This window comes from Rhea americana, unplaced genomic scaffold, assembly GCF_003343005.1.
Source record: "Rhea americana isolate MKP2758 unplaced genomic scaffold, rheAme1 scaffold_63, whole genome shotgun sequence".
Classification (NCBI taxonomy): Eukaryota; Metazoa; Chordata; class Aves; order Rheiformes; family Rheidae; genus Rhea; species Rhea americana.
The window spans coordinates 1,965,700-1,988,583 of record NW_028186790.1 but is presented as its reverse complement, the minus strand read 5'-3'; the positions used below and the strand labels follow the sequence as shown (position 1 = coordinate 1,988,583).

The 22,884-nt window shown below is 39.6% G+C and overlaps 1 long non-coding RNA gene across 2 annotated transcripts in view; it reads left to right on the top strand.

The window, feature by feature from the left end:
- The first annotated feature begins 1,249 nt into the window (after positions 1–1,249).
- Positions 1,250–22,884, top strand: part of LOC146586977 (uncharacterized) — a 58,605-nt gene continuing 36,970 nt past the window's right edge. The window contains exons 1-3 of one of the 2 annotated variants that reach the window (XR_014897736.1): positions 1,250–1,341; positions 2,646–2,737; positions 15,512–15,647. This is a non-coding gene — a long non-coding RNA (uncharacterized LOC146586977). Of the gene's footprint in view, positions 1,342–2,645; positions 2,738–15,511; positions 16,437–22,884 lie in introns of those variants that run through there. The other variant, XR_014897735.1, reaches the window with a different exon arrangement.

The following is a 22,884-nucleotide window of genomic DNA, read 5'->3' as shown; positions in this document are numbered from 1 at the left end:
CTGTACTTTCAAATCCATCTGAGGAAGAAACTGTACACCTGCCCACACTTGATGTGGATAGGCAATGAGGAAGGGGCAATGAAGGCTCTCTCAGCCCCTAATTCAGAGGGGTTTAGCACAGCTAAACCACAACAGGGAGTATCAGGCTTCAGGATAGGCCTAAACCAGCAGCGATGACTCTTCTGGAGGAAAGACTCAGGCCTGYGGAGAGTAGTGTGCTTTTGTATAACACCGAGCCTCAGAGATGACTTGGGCTGTCTGCTCCCCTGCACCAGGAAGAGAAACTCTTGTTGCATTACATTCATGGAAGACCTTTTTTCACCATAGTGGCATTAGTCATGGTATGCTACAGATATTTGGCCACTTGCTCAAACTGCTATTAGGAGAAACCTGGTATTTCCCCCCAAACTTACATCATCCTTACTCACACACAGTTCCCCTTAACTTAACTCACATAATAGTGGCAGAAATATAAAGCATAGTCTTGAACCTAGGAGTTTTAAATTCTGTGGATTCAGCTCTTCCTGTCTTATTAGCCTTCATGCATAAGGCCCCTACTGTTCCTCTACCACAGCTTATGCTTTTCCAGAAGCCCAAATGGACTCGGATGCAATTGTACAGAAAAGSTAATGCCTCCCTGTAGAGAAAGCTTGCATTTTTGCAGAGGCTGTGTATTTGCTTTGCTTGCTCTTGCAGTCACGTGCTTAGGCATCCTCTGCTCCAGTCCATCTGGCAGCTGCAAATGGAAACAAAGCCCACATGTCAAGTACTGCTGTTCATATCCTAATTAGCAAGGGAAACTTTCTGCTCCAGCATGTCTGACACSGAGGTAAACATGGGAAGCAACCATTGTTTGACAATCTGGCGTATAGTTTAATGAAGTAACTACTCACTACATAGCAACAGAGGAGTGGAAAGGACATTGGGAGATTAAAATTTGCTCATTTTGTAATTGCAGGCAAACCGTGTTACAGACAGCTAGTTCAAAGGATCCATGCTGCATAATGTGAGCTGCAAACTTTCAGGAGATTTCTAACAAGCTGAAGGCAAAAAGGCTAAGATGCCCTTCTTGTGTACTCAGGCTATGAGGAAAAGTGGAGGCAATTCCACTTCAAGGCTCTGGCAACTTCAGAGTCTTACTGGAAAAGGCAATAGGTCTTGGCAATAGCAAAGGATTTATGAGTTGCAAATACCCATATGACGCAGAAAGTGGGGGCATGTCCTCTGTAACAAAGAAAGGAAAAACACTTTCAATTTTGTGATATTACTCTTTGCTTAATACACCTCTTCTACAGGGACGGATTGAATACAAATATTGTCCACAGACCTGCTGCAGATAAGGTAACCTTACTTGCTTTGCATCCATCATCATATTTCCATAATTTACAGATATTCTCTGGGCTTGCTGTGCACAAGAGCACAACAGCTTTGCATCYCATTTCTCAGAACGGGGCCATTTCTTAGAGTTATCTGTTCTAAATCTGTATTTAGGGTAACTTTCTGCCTCCCTCTACCACCTGGATCACATAGCACCCACTATAGTCTTCACTAAYAAGCATGTTTCCAGCTTACACAATAGAGATTCGTGTGTACCAGTCTCAAGCTCAAGATTTCCCTCCTTGATACTGATGACTTACCAAGTGCACAGCATGATATAAGTAGGGTACAGGATGCCAAATRGCCCTTTTGGGAATATTTATGGTAGGGGTGGGACGGATGGAACCACCGCAGCCTCTTTCTATGCAAGGCCTGAGCAATTTATATATTCTTGCTTGCATATAGCAGCATAAAATTCTATCCATGTTATGAAAAAGAGACTATCAGAGCAAAAATTATGTCAGAGAAATTATGATTGAAATTAATTCAGTGAATTATAATTTACAGGTCTATGTTTTTTTCTCAATATCTTATCACTATTTGGACTTATACTTTGGAGAACATAGTCTAAGCCTTCATTACCCCGTGATGACAATTAACTGTCATTTTATCTTTCCTCTTCACTTAATTGACCCTAGTTCTACTTATTCTCCAAATAAATTTATTCTGGTAACCTTAGGGTCCCCTAGTGCAGTCCTCCTGCAGATCCAAGATTTGTTTCATTGACAATGMAATTCTCTTCAAATATGTAATTTACCTCACAGGCAAATATGACACCACTTTTCTTTCTCTGGACATTGATTTTTCAAAAAACATTTAAACTATTTAAAACAGTTGTTATTAGTGGGCAAATGTGGCATAMAATTTGGTTCCTGCTTTTCTTTTTTCTCCCAAGGAATGGTTGTTTCCTGGTGATTGCTCTTAAAGGCATTTTCACAAAGCCTCTGAATTTTAACAAAAAGACAAACTGAACAGTCAGGCTTTGGGGAGATGAAGGGCAAATCTGTAAATATCTTTTGGTCAATACCTGGCAGTACGTTCATTAATTATAATTGTTTTTATTGCTTTGAAAGCCACCTTCACAGACTTATCCCAAATAAAGATTAAAAAAAATACTTTTTTTTTCTTTCACCCTAGCAGTCACATAGTACCCAGTTCTAGCTCTTATTACATCTAACTTCTGTCTAACAGAGGAATTAGTCACTCAGGAGGCATTTCCTATTAATGAAAACATGTCTCTCCAGCTGTGCTAACAACTATTTTCACAGGAAAGGTCTTTTGTCAGCTGCTGAAGGTGAATGAAGCCAGGACAGGAGGGAAAGGGCCGAGGTGGGGCTGCATGAGCTGGCCTCTGTCACGGGTAAGGCAGTTGCAAGTTGGGGAATTTCACTTAATTTAATTTATTGCCAATTAATATATTGTCCAGACCCTGGTGTGGGTCCCCACRTCCCTATCATGTCTCCAAATGTGTCTCTTGACGTGTCTCCCTCCRTATCCTGTCTAGTGTCTCCTTCTCACCTGCATGCCCCCATCTGTGTCTCCTTCCCTGGCAGCTACCAAACCTTCTTAAATGTATTTGAGCAGAGGTGCCGTGAGCTCCTCTGATGGGCCAAAGTTTTGGTGTGAAATGGGATGTTTTCGTATGTTTTGGAGCTGACTGGAATTGTCTGTGACCAGCACAGGGAAGTTCATGGCCTCCTCCTGCACAGGCAGCTCTGCAGCCCCTGGGTACCAAAACCCTGCCATTTTTGCCCAATACAGCCTCCAGCAGGAGAACTACTGGAGCTATCACCTACAGGCTGCTAATTCTGCACCTTGTTTCTCCTTTTGAGATACTCATTACAAGGAGCTGAAATATGGCTCAGCACATGAAAATATGTTCAAGCTTAAGTGAGTGATTAGAGAGTGTCTCCTTCAAATGAAGCCGTTGGTCCTGTGCCAGCTGTGGCAATATTGTGCTAGAGGGCGTGGAAATTGCAGCATTTTCATGGACTAACTTAGTTGTGGGAGTGGGTTTATCTTAAGAGATGGTTTAATACTTAATAGTTTCTCCTAATAGAGAGGAGCAAGAAAAAAGTGTTTCTGCACTGGGAAACTGAAAATTTCTCACTTCTCTGAGAAATGAGCCTTGATTTCAAGGCATATTTAAGTGCAGGAAGGAGTCTGAAATCTGTTACTGGCTATGGGCTCTGTTGGGATGGGGATGAACTGRGGCCAGTTTTCAGTTCTGGTTCAGACTAGTTTTTGAAATCTTGTATCCCAGTTGAGTGCTTGGAGCACCAGGTTGTTCTGGCATCTGTTATCAAGATCTGAAAAAATCCATTGTTGAAATGAAAAAAATATATTGTTTTGGGGGGACACTTTCACCAGTAAACATCTTCAATAAACACATCAGTGATTTCTTATCAAAAAAATATGATGAGAAAATTTCTAACTAGTTCCATTCCTTGATAAATCTCATCTATATGGTTCTCTTGAGGGATTTCAAAACTTTGTTGCCATAAAATGCCAGCAATATATCAGTTTCTAGCATCCCATCTGAAATGTTGACCTAGAATTCCCAGTACAAGAGAGACATGGAACTGCTGGAGAGAGTCCAGTGCGGGGAGCATTTCTGCTGTGAGGAAAGGCTGTGAGAGCTGGGCCTGTTTAGCCTGAGGAAGAGAAGACTGAGAGGGGATGTTATCTATGTATACAAATACCTTAAGGGGGGYTGTCAAGAAGATGGGGCTGGACTCTCTTCAGTGGTGCCAAGCAACAGGACAAGAGGCAACAGGCACAAACTGAAAYRTGGGAAGTTCCACCTGAATGTAAGGAAGAAATTCTTYCCTGTGAGAGAGACAGAACACTGGAACAGGTTGCACAGGAAGGTTGTGGAGTCTCCTTCTSTGGAGTTATTCAAAACCTGCCTGGACACAATCCTGTCTAACATGCCCTAGGTGACCCTGCTTGAGCAGGGGGGTTGGACTAGATGATCTCGAGAGGTCCCTTCCAACCTCAACCATTCTATGATTTTGTGTGAGTGGCTACAAGTGGAGAGAGCTGAGCTCAAGCCATAGTATTACACAGCTGAAATGTCTTCAGGAGAAAAGACTCTGTTAACTCAAAATGTAATTAATTCCTACCATTGTTTAGTGTTGGCTTGGTTATAAATGTATTTACAAGAAAAAGTACCTTCTGATACTTGGCCTAGAGATAGACTATGGGATGCTGTGGAGGTATCTGGGATGAGCACACCTCATCAGTAAGTTGCTCAGCATTGCTCTTCCTATAGTGAAGGCTCCTGGCTCTAATTTCACCTTTCAGAGAGCATGTATGGTATTATAGGAGCAGTTCCTGTGTACAATGCATGGAACTACTGAATAGGGACAAAAAAAAGATGTTTTGTTTGCTCTGGATAGAGATAGAGAAGCAGCGTGATGACAGGCTTTCTAAAGGGAATGTGTTACTGAAGAGTATAGTCTTCTCTTTTTCAGGTGGAGAAAGTGCCAATGAATTTTTGTTTACTTTTTAAATTTAGTATCCAATCCCATTTTAGAATTTATTGATGCTGGGGGATGTAATCGTCTCCAGGGAAGTGCTTTCTCTCCCCAGATGGCTGGATGCTTGCAAAATATGGGCAGGCATGGGAGCAGACTGTCAATCTCCTGTGTTCATGCCAAGGTCAAAGGATGCTGTTCTAGCAAGCTCTGCACTGAGAAGAGCATTTGAGAGCTCCCTGTAGCAGCTCCTCAGAAATGCCAAGAAGGAAAGTCCAGAAGTAAAAAGATCTGCTTCAGAGCAGTAAGTTAAATGGATCTTGACTGACTCTTGAAAACCATAATGCCTCAGACTGCTGTGGGCAAGGAAGTAATGTATTTTCCTTTGTCAGCTGAGGATAAAATCTCATCTCTGCTGCACTGAGTGAGAGAAACTTGTATTTGACTTTGGTGGCATCAAAGTGTTCAGGTGGTAACTATGTCTGTAGGTTATATTTCAAAGGAAAGCAGGCCCAGCTTATACCATAGTGGTAAAATATAGAGTGGTGCTGAGCATGTCCCAAGCTGCCAAATTACCTAAAACTTCCATCACTGCASAGGGCCAAGAGACACTTGGAAATTTAATTTCTCTCCTCTGTCTCTTAAAATAAGGTTTAAAACAGTCCTGAAAGAATGTTTCCAGGCAGAATATCCCACTGTGTACCATATGTGTTAGAGGATGGGTGAAGACCAAAGATTGCTGTCCGATCACCTTTTATGCTCTATGGGAGCTGCAATTCACCATTCTCTTCTGCCCTGTTTGTCGTCGTTCAGGCTGGAGGCCCAGCTCGAGCGTTTTAGGGGTGGTAGGTAAGAAAACTTTGGGACTTTTTCGTTACAGCAGTACTGGTAGCATTGCATATATGTTGAAGGGGCTGATATGCAGTCCTTCATGATTCAAACTGAGATCTCCTTTCATCTCTCTTGGACCTGTTCTATGGAGATACAGGGATTTACTTACAATCGCCTGGCGTTCACTTTGCTGTATTTAACCTGACTGGCCCTARTTATTTCCTTAGGGAACACAAGCCATTTCGCCAGGCTTATAGGTGGCAATCTCATCACTTGCCTAAACAGAGGATGAATTCACTGGATGTGTGGAACMAAGGGAAATAATGCTTTTTAGAGAATTTCATGATTTTTTAAAAAATTCACTCTCATTTTATATATTTCAGTAAAGAAGATTCTGGGGTATAAAAAGAATAGCTTCAGGTCAGTTAGGCTGCTTTCTATTTTTATTAGTGTGTAATACATAATTTCAAAATTATAAAATAAGTTATTTCTACAAGRTAATGTTAGTCTTTATCTTAAAACTTTTAAAACTGGATCTTTAAATATTGCATGTACTATCCCACTTGACCCATCACTTACCTTGAATCTCCTCTTGATATAATTTTGTAAAGTTTTTGCTTCCCTAGAACGTCATTCAACGTGCAAAGTTCTCTGGACACCTCTTTCTCTCACAGTGTAAGAGCACAGAAAACAACACAAAAGTATGCAGGGATTTTTTAGCCTGCTCAGCATCATCACATCTCAACTGCTGTGGCCAGTGCTAAACTTTCAATTGATCTTAATATGATCAGAACTTAACCAATGCTTATTTCTTGGTGACAAGCCATAAACAAGCAGATTGACTACCAGATCTGCATTCGGATACAATCAAACTTTCCCAAATCCCTTTGATTGCTCTCCTGCTGACTTCAACAGGGGRTGGACTGCAGGATTTAGCTATCTGAATTAACACCTGGACTTGTTTGGCTTATTAGCTCCACTAACAACAGAATGGCTGGATTTCCTCAAGCCCTTAAATCTCTACARCAGCAGCTCTTCCAGCCAAATTACAAGTAATGGGAGATTGGCAATTCTGAGGGGCGATGCTGTATTTCTTTTCCCCTTTGGGAGCAGAATGCCATGCATTTATATGTCTGTAAATGAGCTGAGCCACATATCTTTCATGTACAAATGATCCTCAGTGGTAACTAGTGGGCAGCTGGAATGGAATTAATGAATTATATTTGCACTAATAATTATGTGCAGGAAATTGTACAATTTAGAACAACAAACTCAAAGCAGTATTGGAAAAATAGGAGGCCTTCAAAATTATTTCATTTTAAATAGGTGTATCTGTTCTTGATTGCTGAGTAGGAGAAAAAAAACACCTCAAGTTATACATATGACCGTTGATACCAACAAACAACTTGATTTGTACTTTCTGCTTCTCGTGTTCTGGTCATGTGTGGACGTGGAGTGAATTGCTTTACCAGAACTAAAAATTCATGAGACTTCCTGAGTGCCCCTTCCACGCATTAGGGATAAGCGTTAGGGATGGACTAATAAGCACAGTCTTAGTGTTTCCTCTGGTGTATTTAAGGAGTAGAGCGTGGAAAACTGAGAGCCTCACTTCTCACCTGATGTGCCTTTGGATGCATGTGAAAATACTCTGAGAAAATGGATGTGAAAAAGGCTATTTTTGTACTCAAAGTTCCTAAATAAAGGACATAAACACAGTAAATAGTCCAATATATTGTAACAAAAAATAAATCTGTGGCCAGACAGTCAGAGGAAGGCTAGTCTAGTGAAGGGGAAAACTGGTCAAGGAAAGGTCCAACAGTATTTATTTTACCAGCCTGGGCTTTCAGAGATTTAGAGTACCATCCTTCTCCACTGCAGGCTGCTTGTGTGATTCTAGGCAATTTTCTTTGCATCTCCATGTCTCAGAATTCCTCCTTACCCATTACAAATTGATTTCCATACCCAGCAACAAGTCTGTGAAGTGTTTGGATAATATCGTAACCACAGAAAAAATAAAACAGATCATTTTGGTAGCTTTGGCTGTGTCTTCATTAGCTAATTAAATGGCCAGAGAATAGTTTGAAGCACCTGAAGACAACTGGCACAGAATGGTCTGCATCTATGCTATTAAAAAATCTTAACCTTTAAACCAGGATGACTGTATCCAAAATGCCTATTAGGAATAGTTTCTGACTTATGTTAACTTCTGAACCATGATCAGGAGTTGTCTAGGGGAGCTGCATTTGGCCAGGGACCAATCTAGCGATTTAACAGTACGCAGATGATTTGGTTTCAGCACCCAAGAGTGTTCACTGGCACTGCTTATTTTTCTAGTAGGGGATTAGTATTTAGAATGATAACATCTGCATCAGACTTTCTTAAATGCACTTGCTGTTTTAGCAAATGCAAAATCTGCCCTTCCACTGGCAAATGAAAATTTGTAACATGCATGTTAGGTGATTATTAAACAAATTCTATTYTTTTCTGCACATTGAAATAGTGACAGCAGCCCAGACTCTGACCCTTTGCTTAACGTCCAGGATTTGGAGGATCTCTGTAGTGTTACAATATGAAGTTTAAATGCTGTTCCCTGGTTTGCCTCTTAAAGAACTGAGAAGGGGTTCAAACCTCTCAGTAGAGCAATCTTAATCAAAAGCTGTTTAGTTTGCTACTCTTGACTTCTATCTCTATATAATGAAGAACACTCAAGTGTTCATTATGGGTGCAAATGTGTGAGGGTGACTGCRTGTAGAAATGGATATGCCTGCAAACACTCAGCTGAGGAAAACATGGGCAAATGTTTAAAAATCTYGTTTGTTAGAATCAAAATTGTAATCTGGAAAGAGAAAAACGATATTAGATAATAGTAAATTCTATAAGTAGTAGAAATCAAAGGATCTATAAGGACTACTGTGAAAGTAAGTCATTAAATTATTTATAAGAAGTCCAGATTTGTGTAGTCATGACTCTTAACAAGTCAGTCCTTCCTTCCTTCCTTTCTTCCTTCCTTCCTTTTTCCTATAGGCATTCTTCAGGTATCAGTCTAGGGCATTATCTTTGTTTATTAACATTTTTCAAAGTTCTATAAAACTTGCATTTCTTCTGTTTCCATGGCAGGAATGGAGGCTACTTCTGATCCATAYCACTGCCTTCTAGGCTCCTTGTTGACTAGAAGGATGAGTCTATATCACAGGAGAGGGATTAGGAGAGACTGGTTGCTTCAGCGTGACAAAATAAAGTATAGAAGGACACAGATCACTGGAAAAACAGGTGAGGAGAAGCAAGCAGTGGAGTGTGACCACCAAAAAAATTTAGACTAAAAGCTAACAAGCAACATAGACATAACAAATAGCTGCAACTGGCCATTTARCCTGGAAAGAAAATGATGGCTGGAAACTTTACAGCAATGAGATATTTGTGGCAGTTTCTTAAAAGAAGGCAGAAGTGGAGACAAAAATCTCRGTCCATCCAGTAGCAGATACCATGCCAATACTTACCCAGAATCACAGAATAGCTGGATTTGGTAGACACCTCTGGAGGTCATATGTTCCAAGTTCGCTGCTCAAAAAGGGTCGCCTAGAGCAGAGACCATGCCCAGGACCATGCCCAGTTGGGTTTTGAATATCTCAAAAGATGGAGACTCCACAGTCTCTCTGGGCAACGTGTTCCAGTGTTCAACCACCCTCACATTAAAGAAGTACTTTCTTGTGTTCACGTGGAATTTTCTGTATTTCTGTTTGTGCCCATTGCCTCTCATCCTGTCACTGGGTACTGCTGAAAAGAGTCTGGCCCCATACACTTGTCACCTTCCCGTCAGATATCTATAAACATTGACAAGATCCCCCCCTAAGTTTTCTCGTCTCCAGACTGAAGAGTCCCAGCTCTGTAAGCCTCTCCTCGTATGAGAGATGCTCCAGCCTGTTATTCATCTTTGTGGCTCTTCACTAGACTTGCTCCAGTAGGTCCATGTCTCTTGTGTTGGGGACCCCAGCCAGGACATTGCTCTGGACTTCCCCTCTGGTGAACCTGCCAGGTCTAAAACMAAATTAAATAGAAGAGACCATAAACCATGCGCCTTTCTCATGTTTCTGTTTCCTTTTGTGTTCTTGAGAACTGAGTCTGGCACATCTGTTATCACAGAGATTGTAACATTAAATACACAAGGCAATAGCTTCATATTTCACTAACTTYGCCCCTACTCAAAAGTGAAGCTCAAAAGCCAGTAATTTAAATCAAAGAAAAACAACAAATCTTCATGCCGCAGGAGTAACATCTGTTATTTGACTAATTAGTAACAYATAATGAGACCGGTATGCACCCATATGCACCCTAGCTTTAATTCTGGTCCCTCCAAGAAAATGTCTCAATCTCACATTCCCATTTGTGACTGTAGAGAGACATTTAAATGTGTTAAGTGCTGGGAAACAATATTTCAGGGAAATGAAGAGAAGATATGCTCTGAGGAAGAGGAGGACTAAAATTGATTCAAATGGCTAGAAAGATGCCTCTGGTCCAGTTCTGTTTAAATCCAGAAGGAGGAAGTTTAGACTCTTCTTCTTTAGCATGAGCCAGGACCAGTCCTGTTTTTGCCTCCTGGACTGCACACATGCTTGTGAGAGAATCCAGTAATGCAAAGGAGGTAGAAGGCCTTCGTTATCTGGGACACTATAGAACTAGAGGTCTCTGATTTTTTTTTTGTCTTGTCTGCCTTGGCAGATCTTTGCTTTTAGGTAAATGTGCCTACCCAGCATCTTTCTTTAGATAGTGACTAATCTTATCCAGTACTAAGCAGAAGAACCGCTATCACAGCAAAAACTAGCAATTGTGAGTTAATATTTTCTTTTGTATGTATTGACTTTGATGTCAAAGATTCAAAATCAATTCATTTAAATGTCCCTCTAGGAAAAAAAAAAAAAAAAGGGAAAACCAATTTGTTAGTCCAGTGGAATGCTGCCAAACTAGCCAAAAAAAGAAAACCTGAAAAAAACGCTGAATGCTTCAATGTATATGATGTTAATGAAAGAACAATACCTTGATATGAACACCAAACAATCAAAATATTGCTGAAATAAGATGCTTAACTAATCTCTGTTTTTATTCCTCCTTAATTATGTTGTTGTTATTTTGATTAAATAAGAAGGTGATAGGAGATGGATGGAGTTGAGTTCAGAAGTAGTTTATAATCCTTATCAGGAATTGGCCCTTCCTGATGGCTTCCCCAACTTCTCCAACTCTTCTTCTGCATCCTCTTTTCCCTGTTGCAGCTCTATAAGCTTACTCTTCCTATATTTATACTAAAATATCTTCTTCCCTTCCTTCCTTCTGTAAGGTACTGACTTACTAGCATCTATATAGTGATTTTGTGATTTTCCTCCTTCTCATTCATCCAGTAAGCACTGCCAACATTTCTATTTACTTGAGTTACAGCTTTTCTCAGAACCCTAATTTGAAGAGTACCTTAGAGCCTCCATGGCTGCCTRTGCATTTTTGCCCTTCCTTTTCTTGCAAACAGCAACTGAGTAGGAAAACCTGTCAAACTGCTGAAAYCAGAAAAGGGCAATTCTCTCTACACTTAAGTTACAGGTATCAGTAGAACAGCCACATTTTGCCTTTCAGCTGCTCACACAATGATGTCCTTGWTCACTAAGAGTCTGTTTTGCTCTCGTGGAACTAACAAGTGCTCTACGTACGTGTCCCAAATTTTGTCTTCATGCTTTTACTTGTKGAAGATAGATGGTGCTAGGGCAAAAGGCGTATAGAGCATTGTAACTGTACTAGTAAGTTTGAACTTTGTGTAGGTTGGTTGTGACCAGTGGTTTAGTTGATTCTTGTTTTCAGTCAGCTGGTTCCATTCATCCCCAGCTGACCTGTGACCATGATTAAGCTGTGAACTTCTCATAGAGTGGGTGTATCTTCCACATCATTTCTCTTGRAGTGTAAAACTCAGTCACTTAACCTGAAACATACCATGTTCTGAAGTTATAATGCTTTGTTTAGGTGTAAGGGAGTCTTGTCTCTAACTGAACAAGTCTAACGTGCTATTGCCTGGTGTATTTTGTTCTGATGTTCCTCCCTCTGTTTATTCTGCAGCCTCGGTGCTGACTGTGTTTCCCCAGCATTTAGCCCAGTGAGAGCCTTAACAGAGGGAGAGTTTCCTGGAGGAAACTATGACTCAAATAATAGCAATTTGCAAAAAAATACAAGCCACRATAATAGAGTATGATTAAAACCGCCATGTGGAGCATAGTCAGCAGTTAGTGTGGGGACCTCAGCATGTGAGCAAATAAGGGTAGAAGAAGAAACCACTGAATTTGGCTACCCTACTGCATACACCTGAGACCTCATTGTTCTGGACYTTACCAGACATGAAGATAAATAGTTATACACTGCTGCCACTGCCTGCAGTTTCAGGTCCAAATCTTTAAAATTGTGTAAATCTGGCTCCACTAAGGCAAAATTGCACAAAATGCTCCATGACTTTTCCCCTCAAAGTTGTGTGGTCTAGCTATTTTTGCCAAAGCATCATGGGATCCTTTATTTTAAGAGAATGGGAAAATGCTGTTTTAGACTTCAACACAGCAAAATTTTTCAGTATGCCAGTAGTAAAAATAGTAYAGGAAAATGTCCAATGAAATAATTCTTCTCCCTCCTGGTTCTCCCCAAATGCACAAACCCCAAACCAAAATGCCTTCTCTCCAAACCAAAGAATGCCATCAAAATTGTAGAAAAATAATATATTTGGGGCTAAACAAAGCTTTATGTTCACCTCAAGGTAGTTATGCTTTTAGGCATTTTAGGTGTTAAAAATTAAAGTTCTAAACTACAGCTATTTTAGTTTGATTTTTAATATTGAATTGAATTGAATTGAAAATGGATATATGAAATAACTATTCTGCTTTTCTGTCAGGAAAGCAGCCTAGTAAATTGAAGATAGATATGACAACATCGATTTCCACATCTGGGTGAAAAGTGAATCAACCAAGGCTTTTTACCTAGCTTTAGTCTGGACAAAGCCTCATTATCAGTGATACAAAGCAAAGGGCTTTTTCCTTCCCAAAATGCTTTACAGTCTTGTATGTTGATGAGTGGTGAGGAGGAACAGTTGCTAAGGTTGGGAGCTCTCTCTTGGTCCAGGCCAGCAGCCTTGCCATGTGCAAGAGATACAAACCCCATGCCAGTGGGATACAGATCCTTTTTGGCCATGGCCTGGTAAGCACTTCGTTGTTGTCTGTTGTTACCTTCGGGGAAGCTGTAGCAGCCCGACAAGAATCCCTTCTAGGCAGAACACCTATCTCTGCCTAGTCTGGAAATTAAAAAGTTTTTTTCTTTGCTCTCTGTAGGCAAAAATACATATATAAATRGATAGAAACTGACTGAACAGAATATGAAGCAGTGTAGTGGCAGAAGGATCTGTGCAGCTTCTTACACGGAGGCCTTTTTTGGTGCTCTTGCTGCTGGCATCTCTAAATCATTTGTATGCAGTCCATAAAGGTGGCTATGGGAAGACTTGTTCCAGTGGCATTTTTAGGCTCCCTATTTACCCCGTTTTAAGCAGTGCAAAGAAGCTGTGATGCTGACGCATACATCCTCCAAGGAATTCCCCAACTGTTTGAAGCTGGGCCAAGAAAGTGAGTCAGAACTGCAGCAGACAAGGCTGCTCCTAACTCCTGCCCACGTTTGGATCTGTAAGCAGCTTGCCAGCCAGCAAGGAAGAACTAAATAGACATGTCTAGTCATTAGGGATATTTCAGACTCCCTCATTGCAGGGAAAGTGACAGATATGGACACAAACTGTTTTTAGCGGTGAGCCAAAGAATCCTAACTTGAAAATATTCTGAAAGAAAATAGACAAATTATGCTTATATATATGTTGTTTTTAATAGTGAATTTGTTTGGAAATGAGTTGCAGAGGGAACGAAGCTTTTTGTGAAACTGTAATAAGTAGTTTTATCAGAAAAGGTAGAAATGGTTTAAATGTTAAACATCTTGTTTTGATTTAAAGGGGAACCTGGATTTCTTTTAGAGACAACAGCTTGGCTAAAATTGATTAAATAAATAAAAAAAAACACAAAGGACATTAATAACCTGAAAYGAAATGAAACATTTATTTTAGTTTGATGCAGACCAGATTATTATTCTGAGGGTTTTTCTTGTTGATTTTTCATTGAAAAGAATAATTTGATTTGGTATGAACCAGATTTCCCTTTCTTTTCCCTTCACTTGCTACTGCAGATTAACCGCTGAAATGAAATGTTATTCACTCAGCTTTTGAAATGGATTGTGTGAGGATGCCCTGCGCTAGAAATGCAGTAAAGTAAATAGCTCTATAACTTTGGGGATTGGACTCTGTGGCACTATAAGCATTATTAGTAATGTGCCTTGGAATGGACCATGACTGAACTCAGAGCTTGGTGGCAGGTCTGCAACAGAAGGGCATTAGACTACACATTGTCACCAATAAGGTGACCAATAAGTCAATCAGCTGTTGCCTCTGGGTCTGTTGTCTGGACAGGTCTCCCTAATCCAGATGCTCTCCTATCACATATCACAGCTACCATAAATCGTAAACCATTTGCTTAGCTCATGCGCAAGAAAGGACCAGTCTGAAAGGCTTCTTTTCGTTGCATGCTGCTTGTGTGTGTAAAATCTTCTTGACTGAAAACTGTATGTGGTGAAGATGAGGCCAGAAATTGTTAGCGACAAAAGATTTTGGTCTGCAAGAAATTTATTCTAAGCAATATCTAAAAGTCTCAGATCAATCATTAAGCAGCTATTATATTTTAAAAATTGTTATCTAAACCACCATCACAAGGAAAGTGATAGGCTGYTTCATGACCAAAGAGCTATCAAGCTAATTATACTGTTATGAATTCCTTTCAAATCTGTCAAGCATTTAATACATTCTTAGATGAAGCCATCCATAATTAGAAGCCTTCCAAAATACACACAGGCGTCAGAGTCCAAGAGAAGCTGATTAGTTGTTAATGAGGTTYCTTCACTTACTAGACAGGTTGGAAGGAGCGAGGAAGCAAAGCTAAAGACAGGCGCTGGCATCACTGTGCAGATTCAACGAAACTTTGCTATCTGCCGGAACAAACTTTCAATATGTGGCTTCTTGTTGTCTAAGTCTGATGATAAATCCAGTTTCGGCCATTAGGGAAGGGATTTCTGGATTGCCCATAATTTCAATAACACATGAAATGAAAAATGTCCCAACCTTACATGGTTATAGCACATTGGGTGTTTTGAAAATTATAGAACATGTATTTTTGTTACCACGTTCTACTAAGATTATGCTCACCTGGAGAAAAGTAATAGTATTTTGTAAAGCAGAAGGTCATCTATGGTAACACTTAAACTTGTGGATTTTGAAGAATATTTGCTCTGCAGCTTCTGTTCTTGCTCTGCTCTGAACAGAAAGGTCCTCAGGTGGGAGCTGCATACCTTTAACATTCATCTCTGTAGCTATGTGGTTGGAACATTTCTAAAGCTGATAAGATTTAGTCGTATTACCATTGCTTATGCCACACAGCAAAACTCTGCTGCCTACTGAAGATAGGAACGCACATTGCAGTGAAATTTGTAATTATATGTACTCCAGATGCTGTAGACTGAGGTAATAGATTGGAGACTGCAAGGACAATTCATTCATCTTCCAGCCTGCATCCATCCTCTGCTTTCCAGCCCCGTGGTTTTTGTGCAGTGGGAACCTCAAGAAAAGCTTGTGGCCTGGATCAAGCCACTCAAGGCAACTAACCTGAAAGAGGACATTGCATAAAAAGGTCTAATGTTAGTAACCTGGTTTTTGGTGTGCTGTTTTCCAGGGGCCAAGACTCTGCGTGTGGTCACTTGCTGGCTGGACCCAGACTGTGACACTGATCTATGTGGATGCAGTAATTGTGATGTTTCCAGGAAATAGCTGCCTTGCAGTGTGCGCACATGGAATGGACGTTGAGCTGGGTGAGATCTGAAGGCATGCAGTCCTCCCCTGTCATCAGAACAGTGCAGCCTACCTGGAAGGGTCAAAGTGACAAAAATAGCCAGATATAAATGGGAAGATACCCATGTATGTGCTTTCCTCAGGGTAGGAAGTTGTAAGTGAGGCCATGGATGCTGATTTTGCTACCCCATTGTGGATTCTGCATATTTTACATTTTCCCAACTATTTCTCCTTTTATTCCCCTCAAAGGAAATGAACTTGACAACCCTCCAACATTTTGATAATTTAGGATCAAAATACTCTTTATTTTGTGGCTTTTTTTACACATTTCTGCATTCACTTCTTAATTCTCTGACAGCTAATGCACAGTATTCACAGGAGATGAAGTTTAGAACTTGAGAAACTTAGAAATAACTACTAAAATAGATTTTATCTCTCTAAAAGTTTTATGAGGTTTAGGCTGGATATACGAATAATTTTATTTGTCGGATCTAAAAGAAAATGCTCTGTGTCTTATTGCTCCTGGACTTTTTTTTTCCCCCATAACAGATAGACATTTAAGGTATAATATTTGAGCAGAGCACCTGAAAGAATCTTTGAATCTTGAATATTATTAGCAAAGCAACTTTAGGGTGGGAAAAAAGAGGAAACAGCTATTAAAAAGGGTGTTCCCAATGTGGTTCTTATAGTCAGCTGTTTGAGTTCTGAGGTATCTGAGTGAATTAAGTCACAGACAAAAATAGAGCTTAATGAGAATTCAGTCTTACTGTGTGCTTGAACTTTTACTCCTAGAAGAGTTTTTTTTAGAATCTMGTCATTTATAATTACTCTTTTTAGTGAACAGAACATTACAAGTTAGAACAATTCCTTGAAGATAATAAACAGAAGGAAAAATTTATTATTCCCAAATCTCCCAATACTTTGCAACAAACTGAAATACATGATGTGTCTGTTCAGCCAGCACAGCTAATAACGAGCAAAGCCATTCCAACTCAGAAAGGTTCCTCTTGTAATTYTAATTTTGAGGAGATGTAAGCAGAACTGAGTGGAAACAGTATGACTTTTTCAACAGTAGAGTCAAAGGTTGGCCCAAACCTATGTGTCCCACTTACCAAGTGCGCAAAATGCATGACAGTTTCTGCAACCAACTGTAGTAGGCCAAGTGCCACAGCTCATCACCTTTGACTCCCCAGCCCAAATGACTGGAGAAGGAAGTCTATAAAGGGACTGCTCAGCCCCACAACCTCTGAACAGCTCGATGGACACATGGTTACAAAGCTCCTGGAAGACTCAGGGCTGAGATGCCGCTCTAGGATGTATGAGCTGTGAGTTAAAGCCCTCTTAAGGCAGACTTGAGCTGACAATGCAGTTTTYCTACTTTTTTTTGGCAAGCCTTGTAGCTGTCTGAGGAGGTAAATATCATCTGAGCATTTAAGGTCATTTCACTAAAAGTCTTTCAGAGACCTGGCAGATAGATGCCTTTTTGCTGAATTACAGCATATGGGGTCCTAATGCAGGGAAGGGCTTTGGTGCTGTGAGGGGTTTGTGATGAACTGGCATGGTGAGAGGTAAAAGAAAATACCAAKCTGCTGGTATTGACAATCGTCAGGCTGAAGAAGATGGACTGTGATTTACAATGCTTTAGGGGAAAGCCTTGATACTGTGAGATAAGTGGGGGCTCTAATTCTTGGTCCTGGATTTATAGAAATATGGCAATTGAGAGCGATCTGTACGCAAGTTTCCTGCATTTCTAATGAGATATGTTATGATTTGCTGGTGGCTAATTTGAATAAAATTGTGTWATATTGAAACATTAACACCAGAAAGAAAAGAAAAAGGTTATTGGGGTATGAAGGGCATAGTAAAATGTAAGAGTACTGTCACTGTGCTAATTAGCAGTAGTTGGCTTAAGAGGATGGAAATGAACTGGAAAACCTGGTACATTGTGTTTTATACTTCCCCCTTTCCCCCCCAAAAAATAATGAAGTTGTGCTAGGGGTAAGTATGTGGCTGGGGGAGTCAATCTGGCTCAAATATGTATTATTTGATTGCGATAAGGGTGCACATTCAAGCCTAACTGAAAGATAACTTGTTAAAAATCAAGCAAAATCTACACATCTTGTTTTCTTTGCTTCCCTTGAGCCTCAGTTCTGTGTGCTCTTTGCTGTCCTGTTTTTAAATTAAAAAAAAATGTTAAAAATAAACAGCTTCTAATAAAAGAGTTCTTTATTTAAAAGGCCTGTCTGCTTTGATGGTTTCTATAACATCTGGCCCAGCAGATTTAACTCCATCTGTGTTTGGGGCTTGAGGAGCTATTGAAATGAATGTATTAATATTATTTTGCGGTGTGTATTTCCATTATCATCTTGAATTGTTACAGAAGTGATATTAATGATGGCCTGTGATAAAATGCTTAGACTGCCCTTTGTTATGTATATGTAATCAAAGCACTATTACAAACTCAATATTTAGAGGGGCTTTAAGTTATTTCAGCCTTCTCTAAAACATCCCCGAGTGGAATGCTGTAAATGAGGAAATCATTTTAAAATTAATCAATTGCCAGCTCAAAAGTGCACATACTATTCATAACTGGTCATCTTGTACTGATACTATAGTTGTTCAATGGCTGACTCTTATGTTGTGCATTATATTGCACTGATCATACTCCCCACTTTGAGAGTTCCTGATTATTGTACAGATTTAGTAAGATCAAATATTGTAGAATGACAATAGGCAATTACATATACACCAGGCTTGGTAGACACACTCCAGTAAAGCTAAAGCTGCAATCTGTCTTTACCAATGATGACTTTATAGTGCACGCTTGCATACTTAGCCCAATTCACACTGATCTAGAGGGCTTCATCATCGTACAGTCATGCCAGCAGCCCAATTAAGAACAGGATTTAATATCAGAGAAACTTTATGAATCAGAACCTACTTAAAATTATTCTGCTTTAACTTTCAACTTCCTTTCTAGGATACAAGAATCATTTCAAAGCTTTTTAAAGAGTAAGAATCATAATTCTGCTAGTTATTTTCTAACCATTGATAAAAAAGCTTTTCATAAGATCCAGCCTTTGGAAGCATAGCTTAAAACAGTGGATCACTGCCTTTTTAAAAGCCAAAACAGAGTAGATAAAATACTTTAAATGCTTATTGCAGTCATAAGGAATGTCAGAGTAAGTGATCTAATCAGGAGAAATTATGCCCTGAACATTAGTCTTCGTGCATCCAAAAGTCAAGGAAAATAGATTATTTTGTGCAACTGTCTCTGATACTCAGCTGTAGGAAAAAAAAAATGGAATAGAGTAATTGCTACTGTAACTTCCCTTCTTCCCTGAGGGATAAATTCACTACAGTGAATTTCATTCCTCGCTCTTAGGGGTCTTAAAAAAACTTGAGATTTCCACAACCAAGGTACTACTATGCAACTATTATTTCATCCATCCATCCCTGTTATGTCTATAGCTAAAAAAGGAAGATGAAAGTGTGCAAAATGGAAGGTGTCTAGAATAGAGTTGAATGATAAAGCATTTTTGGAGAAAAAAGTTTGGGAACCCTTGAAAGAAAGGGAATGTCAATTAAAACTATGGAGGAATTGATTGAATGAATGAGTGAAGAAGAGAGAGAGAGATCAAGATTTACTTGAGTACCTGAAGCACAGCCCAGATCAATTATTCGCTGCTGTCAGCATCATCAGTGCAATGTAAGAAAGATTGAATGTGTGCTATAAAATGCACCATTTAACAAAGTTAAAGCTATTAAGTAATTAGAATATAATATGTGAACATGCTGAATATGCTTATTTCAATGTAAACTGTTATTCCCTGTTTATTTTTAATATAGGAAAATTATCCAGCTTGTTTTGTTGTCCTTGCTGTTTCATGTACTGCTGAACTACTGTATGCCTGTAAGCCAGCATCTAGAGGTAGCTGTTCCTTTTTCAGCTACATCCAAACACTCTTCTGGAAAGGTGCAATGTGCATGAGCTGCAAAGAAAACAAATGTAAGACGGGTAATAATTATTCTTTGGTCCAAGGGACCAAGAGAATAGTAGCATTTCCACTCACAGGGATTCCACTAACATGGCCATCTGTCCATGGTGTCAAGGGACAAAGTCTGACTTCCTAACCAAATGATATAACTCACTCACAGGGGAAAGATGAACCGTGAGAGTAAATAGTTCTATTTGTAAAGCAARGAAATAGTTCATTCAAATGAGAGAAACAGAAGTTATATTGGTTGCATTCTGGCACTTAGCAGAGCAGGCTCTCCTGGATCTGCCACTTGTGGATTGGGTGCCTTTAGGTAGATATTTCACCTTGATCTACCTTATTTTTTTCTGTACATGAAAGAAGAATAATTATGGCAGAGCATTTTTCRTCCATAGATCTCAAAGTGATAACTACTGTAATTGCACAAACAAAGACCACAATTTGCCCCTCATTATGCCTTTCAAAAAACCATGAAATGTGAAGCATAGTATGTCTACAAGGTTTTTCTGATGCTGACACATGCTGATCCAGTAGCTGGCAGCATTAGGCAGAACTTTACTCTTGAGATGCATTACACTGTTATTCCCATCACTTTCAAATGAGAGCTGACCAGCATCCAGCCATTCTAGAGCAGAGACAAAGAAAGTGCCTGAAAGAGGCTGTGGAGATATGCCAGAAGACCAGTATTACAAACAAATCTGGGTGCAGACTTTCTTGGAATATTTAAAACCATATAGTGAGGTGTAAAATTTAGGGTTAAGGCCTTTATTTAAGATCTCTGATATTATTTTTTGTGACTGAAGGTTGTTCACTTACCTCCAGATTCTGAAAAGTATTAATTTCTTAATTAATTTCTTAATTTCTCTTAATTTCACTTACTTAAGGAATGGCTAGAGCTTAAAAWAATAGCTAAAAGCTATGTCAAGATTTTACCTCAGCTAGATGCTCTAGCAAGCTAACTTCTTGAGAAAGGAGGAATGTATCAGCTGATATGGAGTATTCTTGGATTAGGAGAGTGGACAGTGAAGTTCCTACTCTGCTACAGACTTTCTTTGCAACTTTGGGAATGCCAGCATCTGTGTCTACATCTTTTCTAATGAATTAACAGGCAGMAGGGAATATTCAAAGGCACTAGAACTTGATTCTCTCTACTGTTAAGTTTTTGGAAAACCTTTGGCMTAGATTTGCTGGACCAGCTACACTCTCCCAAAAAACTCCCAGACACTCTTTGGAAGTCAGCAAAGGCCTGGGACCATCCCTAGAATAACTTAGGTGAGAAGGGTCCTTGAGAGGTCATCTGGTCTAACCTGATGCTTGAAACATCTGATGCCAAGGATGGAGTTTCCACAGTCCCTCTGGGCCCTCTTTGAGTTTTTTTAATCATCCTCAGAGTAGAACAGTTTTTCTTGTTGTATTGTCATTTCTGATATTCCCTCTTTTTCCAAACTGCAGTGATTCTGAAAAGCAATTTGGATGTGTTACCCTGTTATGGAGGCTAAGGAAGATTAAGATTAAGATTAAGCATATGGAGCTGGTTAGAGAATGTCACTTGGCCTCGGGGCCAGAGAACAAGACTCTGGCACAGTTTGCTGGTAGACATGTAACTTCTGAGTCTCAGTTCCCACTAGTAATCTGAATGTAATAGAGSTTACAGATATTAGGGGGTTCAGATACCGTTGTTGTTAGAAAATGGGTGAGTACTGCTAAGAGACAAGTCCCTTTGAGTAGGTATGCAGAACACATACCAAAAAGTGAGTAACGTATTTTCCAGAATGAAGGACTAAAAATCCATTGATCTATCTTCATATTTTTCAAAATTGCTTTTCTATCAGTATGGGCAGACACAATAACTCCTGTTAAAAAGAATTCAGCTGGTTATGTCCTTTTCCCTGAGGTGTATATGGCACTGAAGAASTTATTGAGGAGCCTAGGAAATAAGATATAATTATTTTCCCAGAAATGAATATATGTTATTAAGTACAGTCCAAGCCGGTCCAGAGATTAAAAGAGACAACCAGCTTAACAGACAATCTATGGCTCTCCAGAGTACTTTGGGGCCCTTCAGGAAAACTAACTCTGCTTGAGAGTACTTAATAATATTCAGAAAGATGTAGAGTTTATTGGTAGATGAAGTCCTCCTGTTCTGCTGCATTCCTCTGCAGTGTTAATGCCACTGACAGGAGAGGATGGAAGATCATGCTCTGATCTGAGACAAGCTGCTGTGTAAAGGCCAGCTCAAAGTCTATGTACAGATTCACTCCTCAAAATATAAATAGGACTTCAGTGGTGGAATAGGTCTAATGCTGTCTTTCCATGCAAGAATAGTTCCATCTTTGGGGAACAGATATTTTGATCTGGAAAGCGCTGTTTTCCTGTACTGTCAGCAATATTCTACACATAAAGTCTAGAATATTATTAATACAAAAGTGTGGATGTTAAAAAACAGCTGGTACAGTATGTAAGGATGCTGGGGAAGAGTTAATATGTGATTATTTCAGACAGCATTAAAGGGAGAGATTTTTCAGAGGTTATAATAAAATTTTACCAACAGACTTTACACTGCGTCACACAGCTGAACACACATCTCACTCCAGTGAGCACTGAATACACAATAAATAAGTATGCCATTATGAGACACCTGCCACATACCTARAGAGAGTAATGTGAAAGAAGCTTAAAAGTGAGATGCATGCGAAATAGTTCGAGGAAATGCCTTTCACTTGGCAATCTCTGAGCTAGGAGATGACACCTTGTCCTTTACCAGTGGTCAGAAGATGAGTGGTAACTCATTATCCTTGATCACTTGTGATAGATCATCTATCACCTAGGTTGGAGGTATCTGTGGTGCCTTATAGGATTTCATGCTTGGTGTCTCAGATACTTGGGCCTTTGCTGTCAGTCTGACAGATTTCAAGCAGAAATGCTCTAATTATATGAAGTGCATTGAATAAAAGACAGCTGTGACACTTGCATTAAATAAATCTTACTGCATAGAAACAAAACTTTAGGTAAAAGCCCGATGGAGAAAGAACTAAAAAAAAAAAAAAAAAAAAAAAAGTTTGCTGTTCTTCTGTAAATACTATTTCTAAATAAGAGATGACATTCTGGAGTAATTCTGGAGGGCAAGTTTTTGGCAACAGAGGCTGACAAGAGGCTGTTTAAATGTTACTGTAGGACTAAGAAAGATATCTTTTCCAATCTGCATTTTCATTAAAAACATAGACATTTTCGACATCTGCTTTTGTAAGTACATATATAT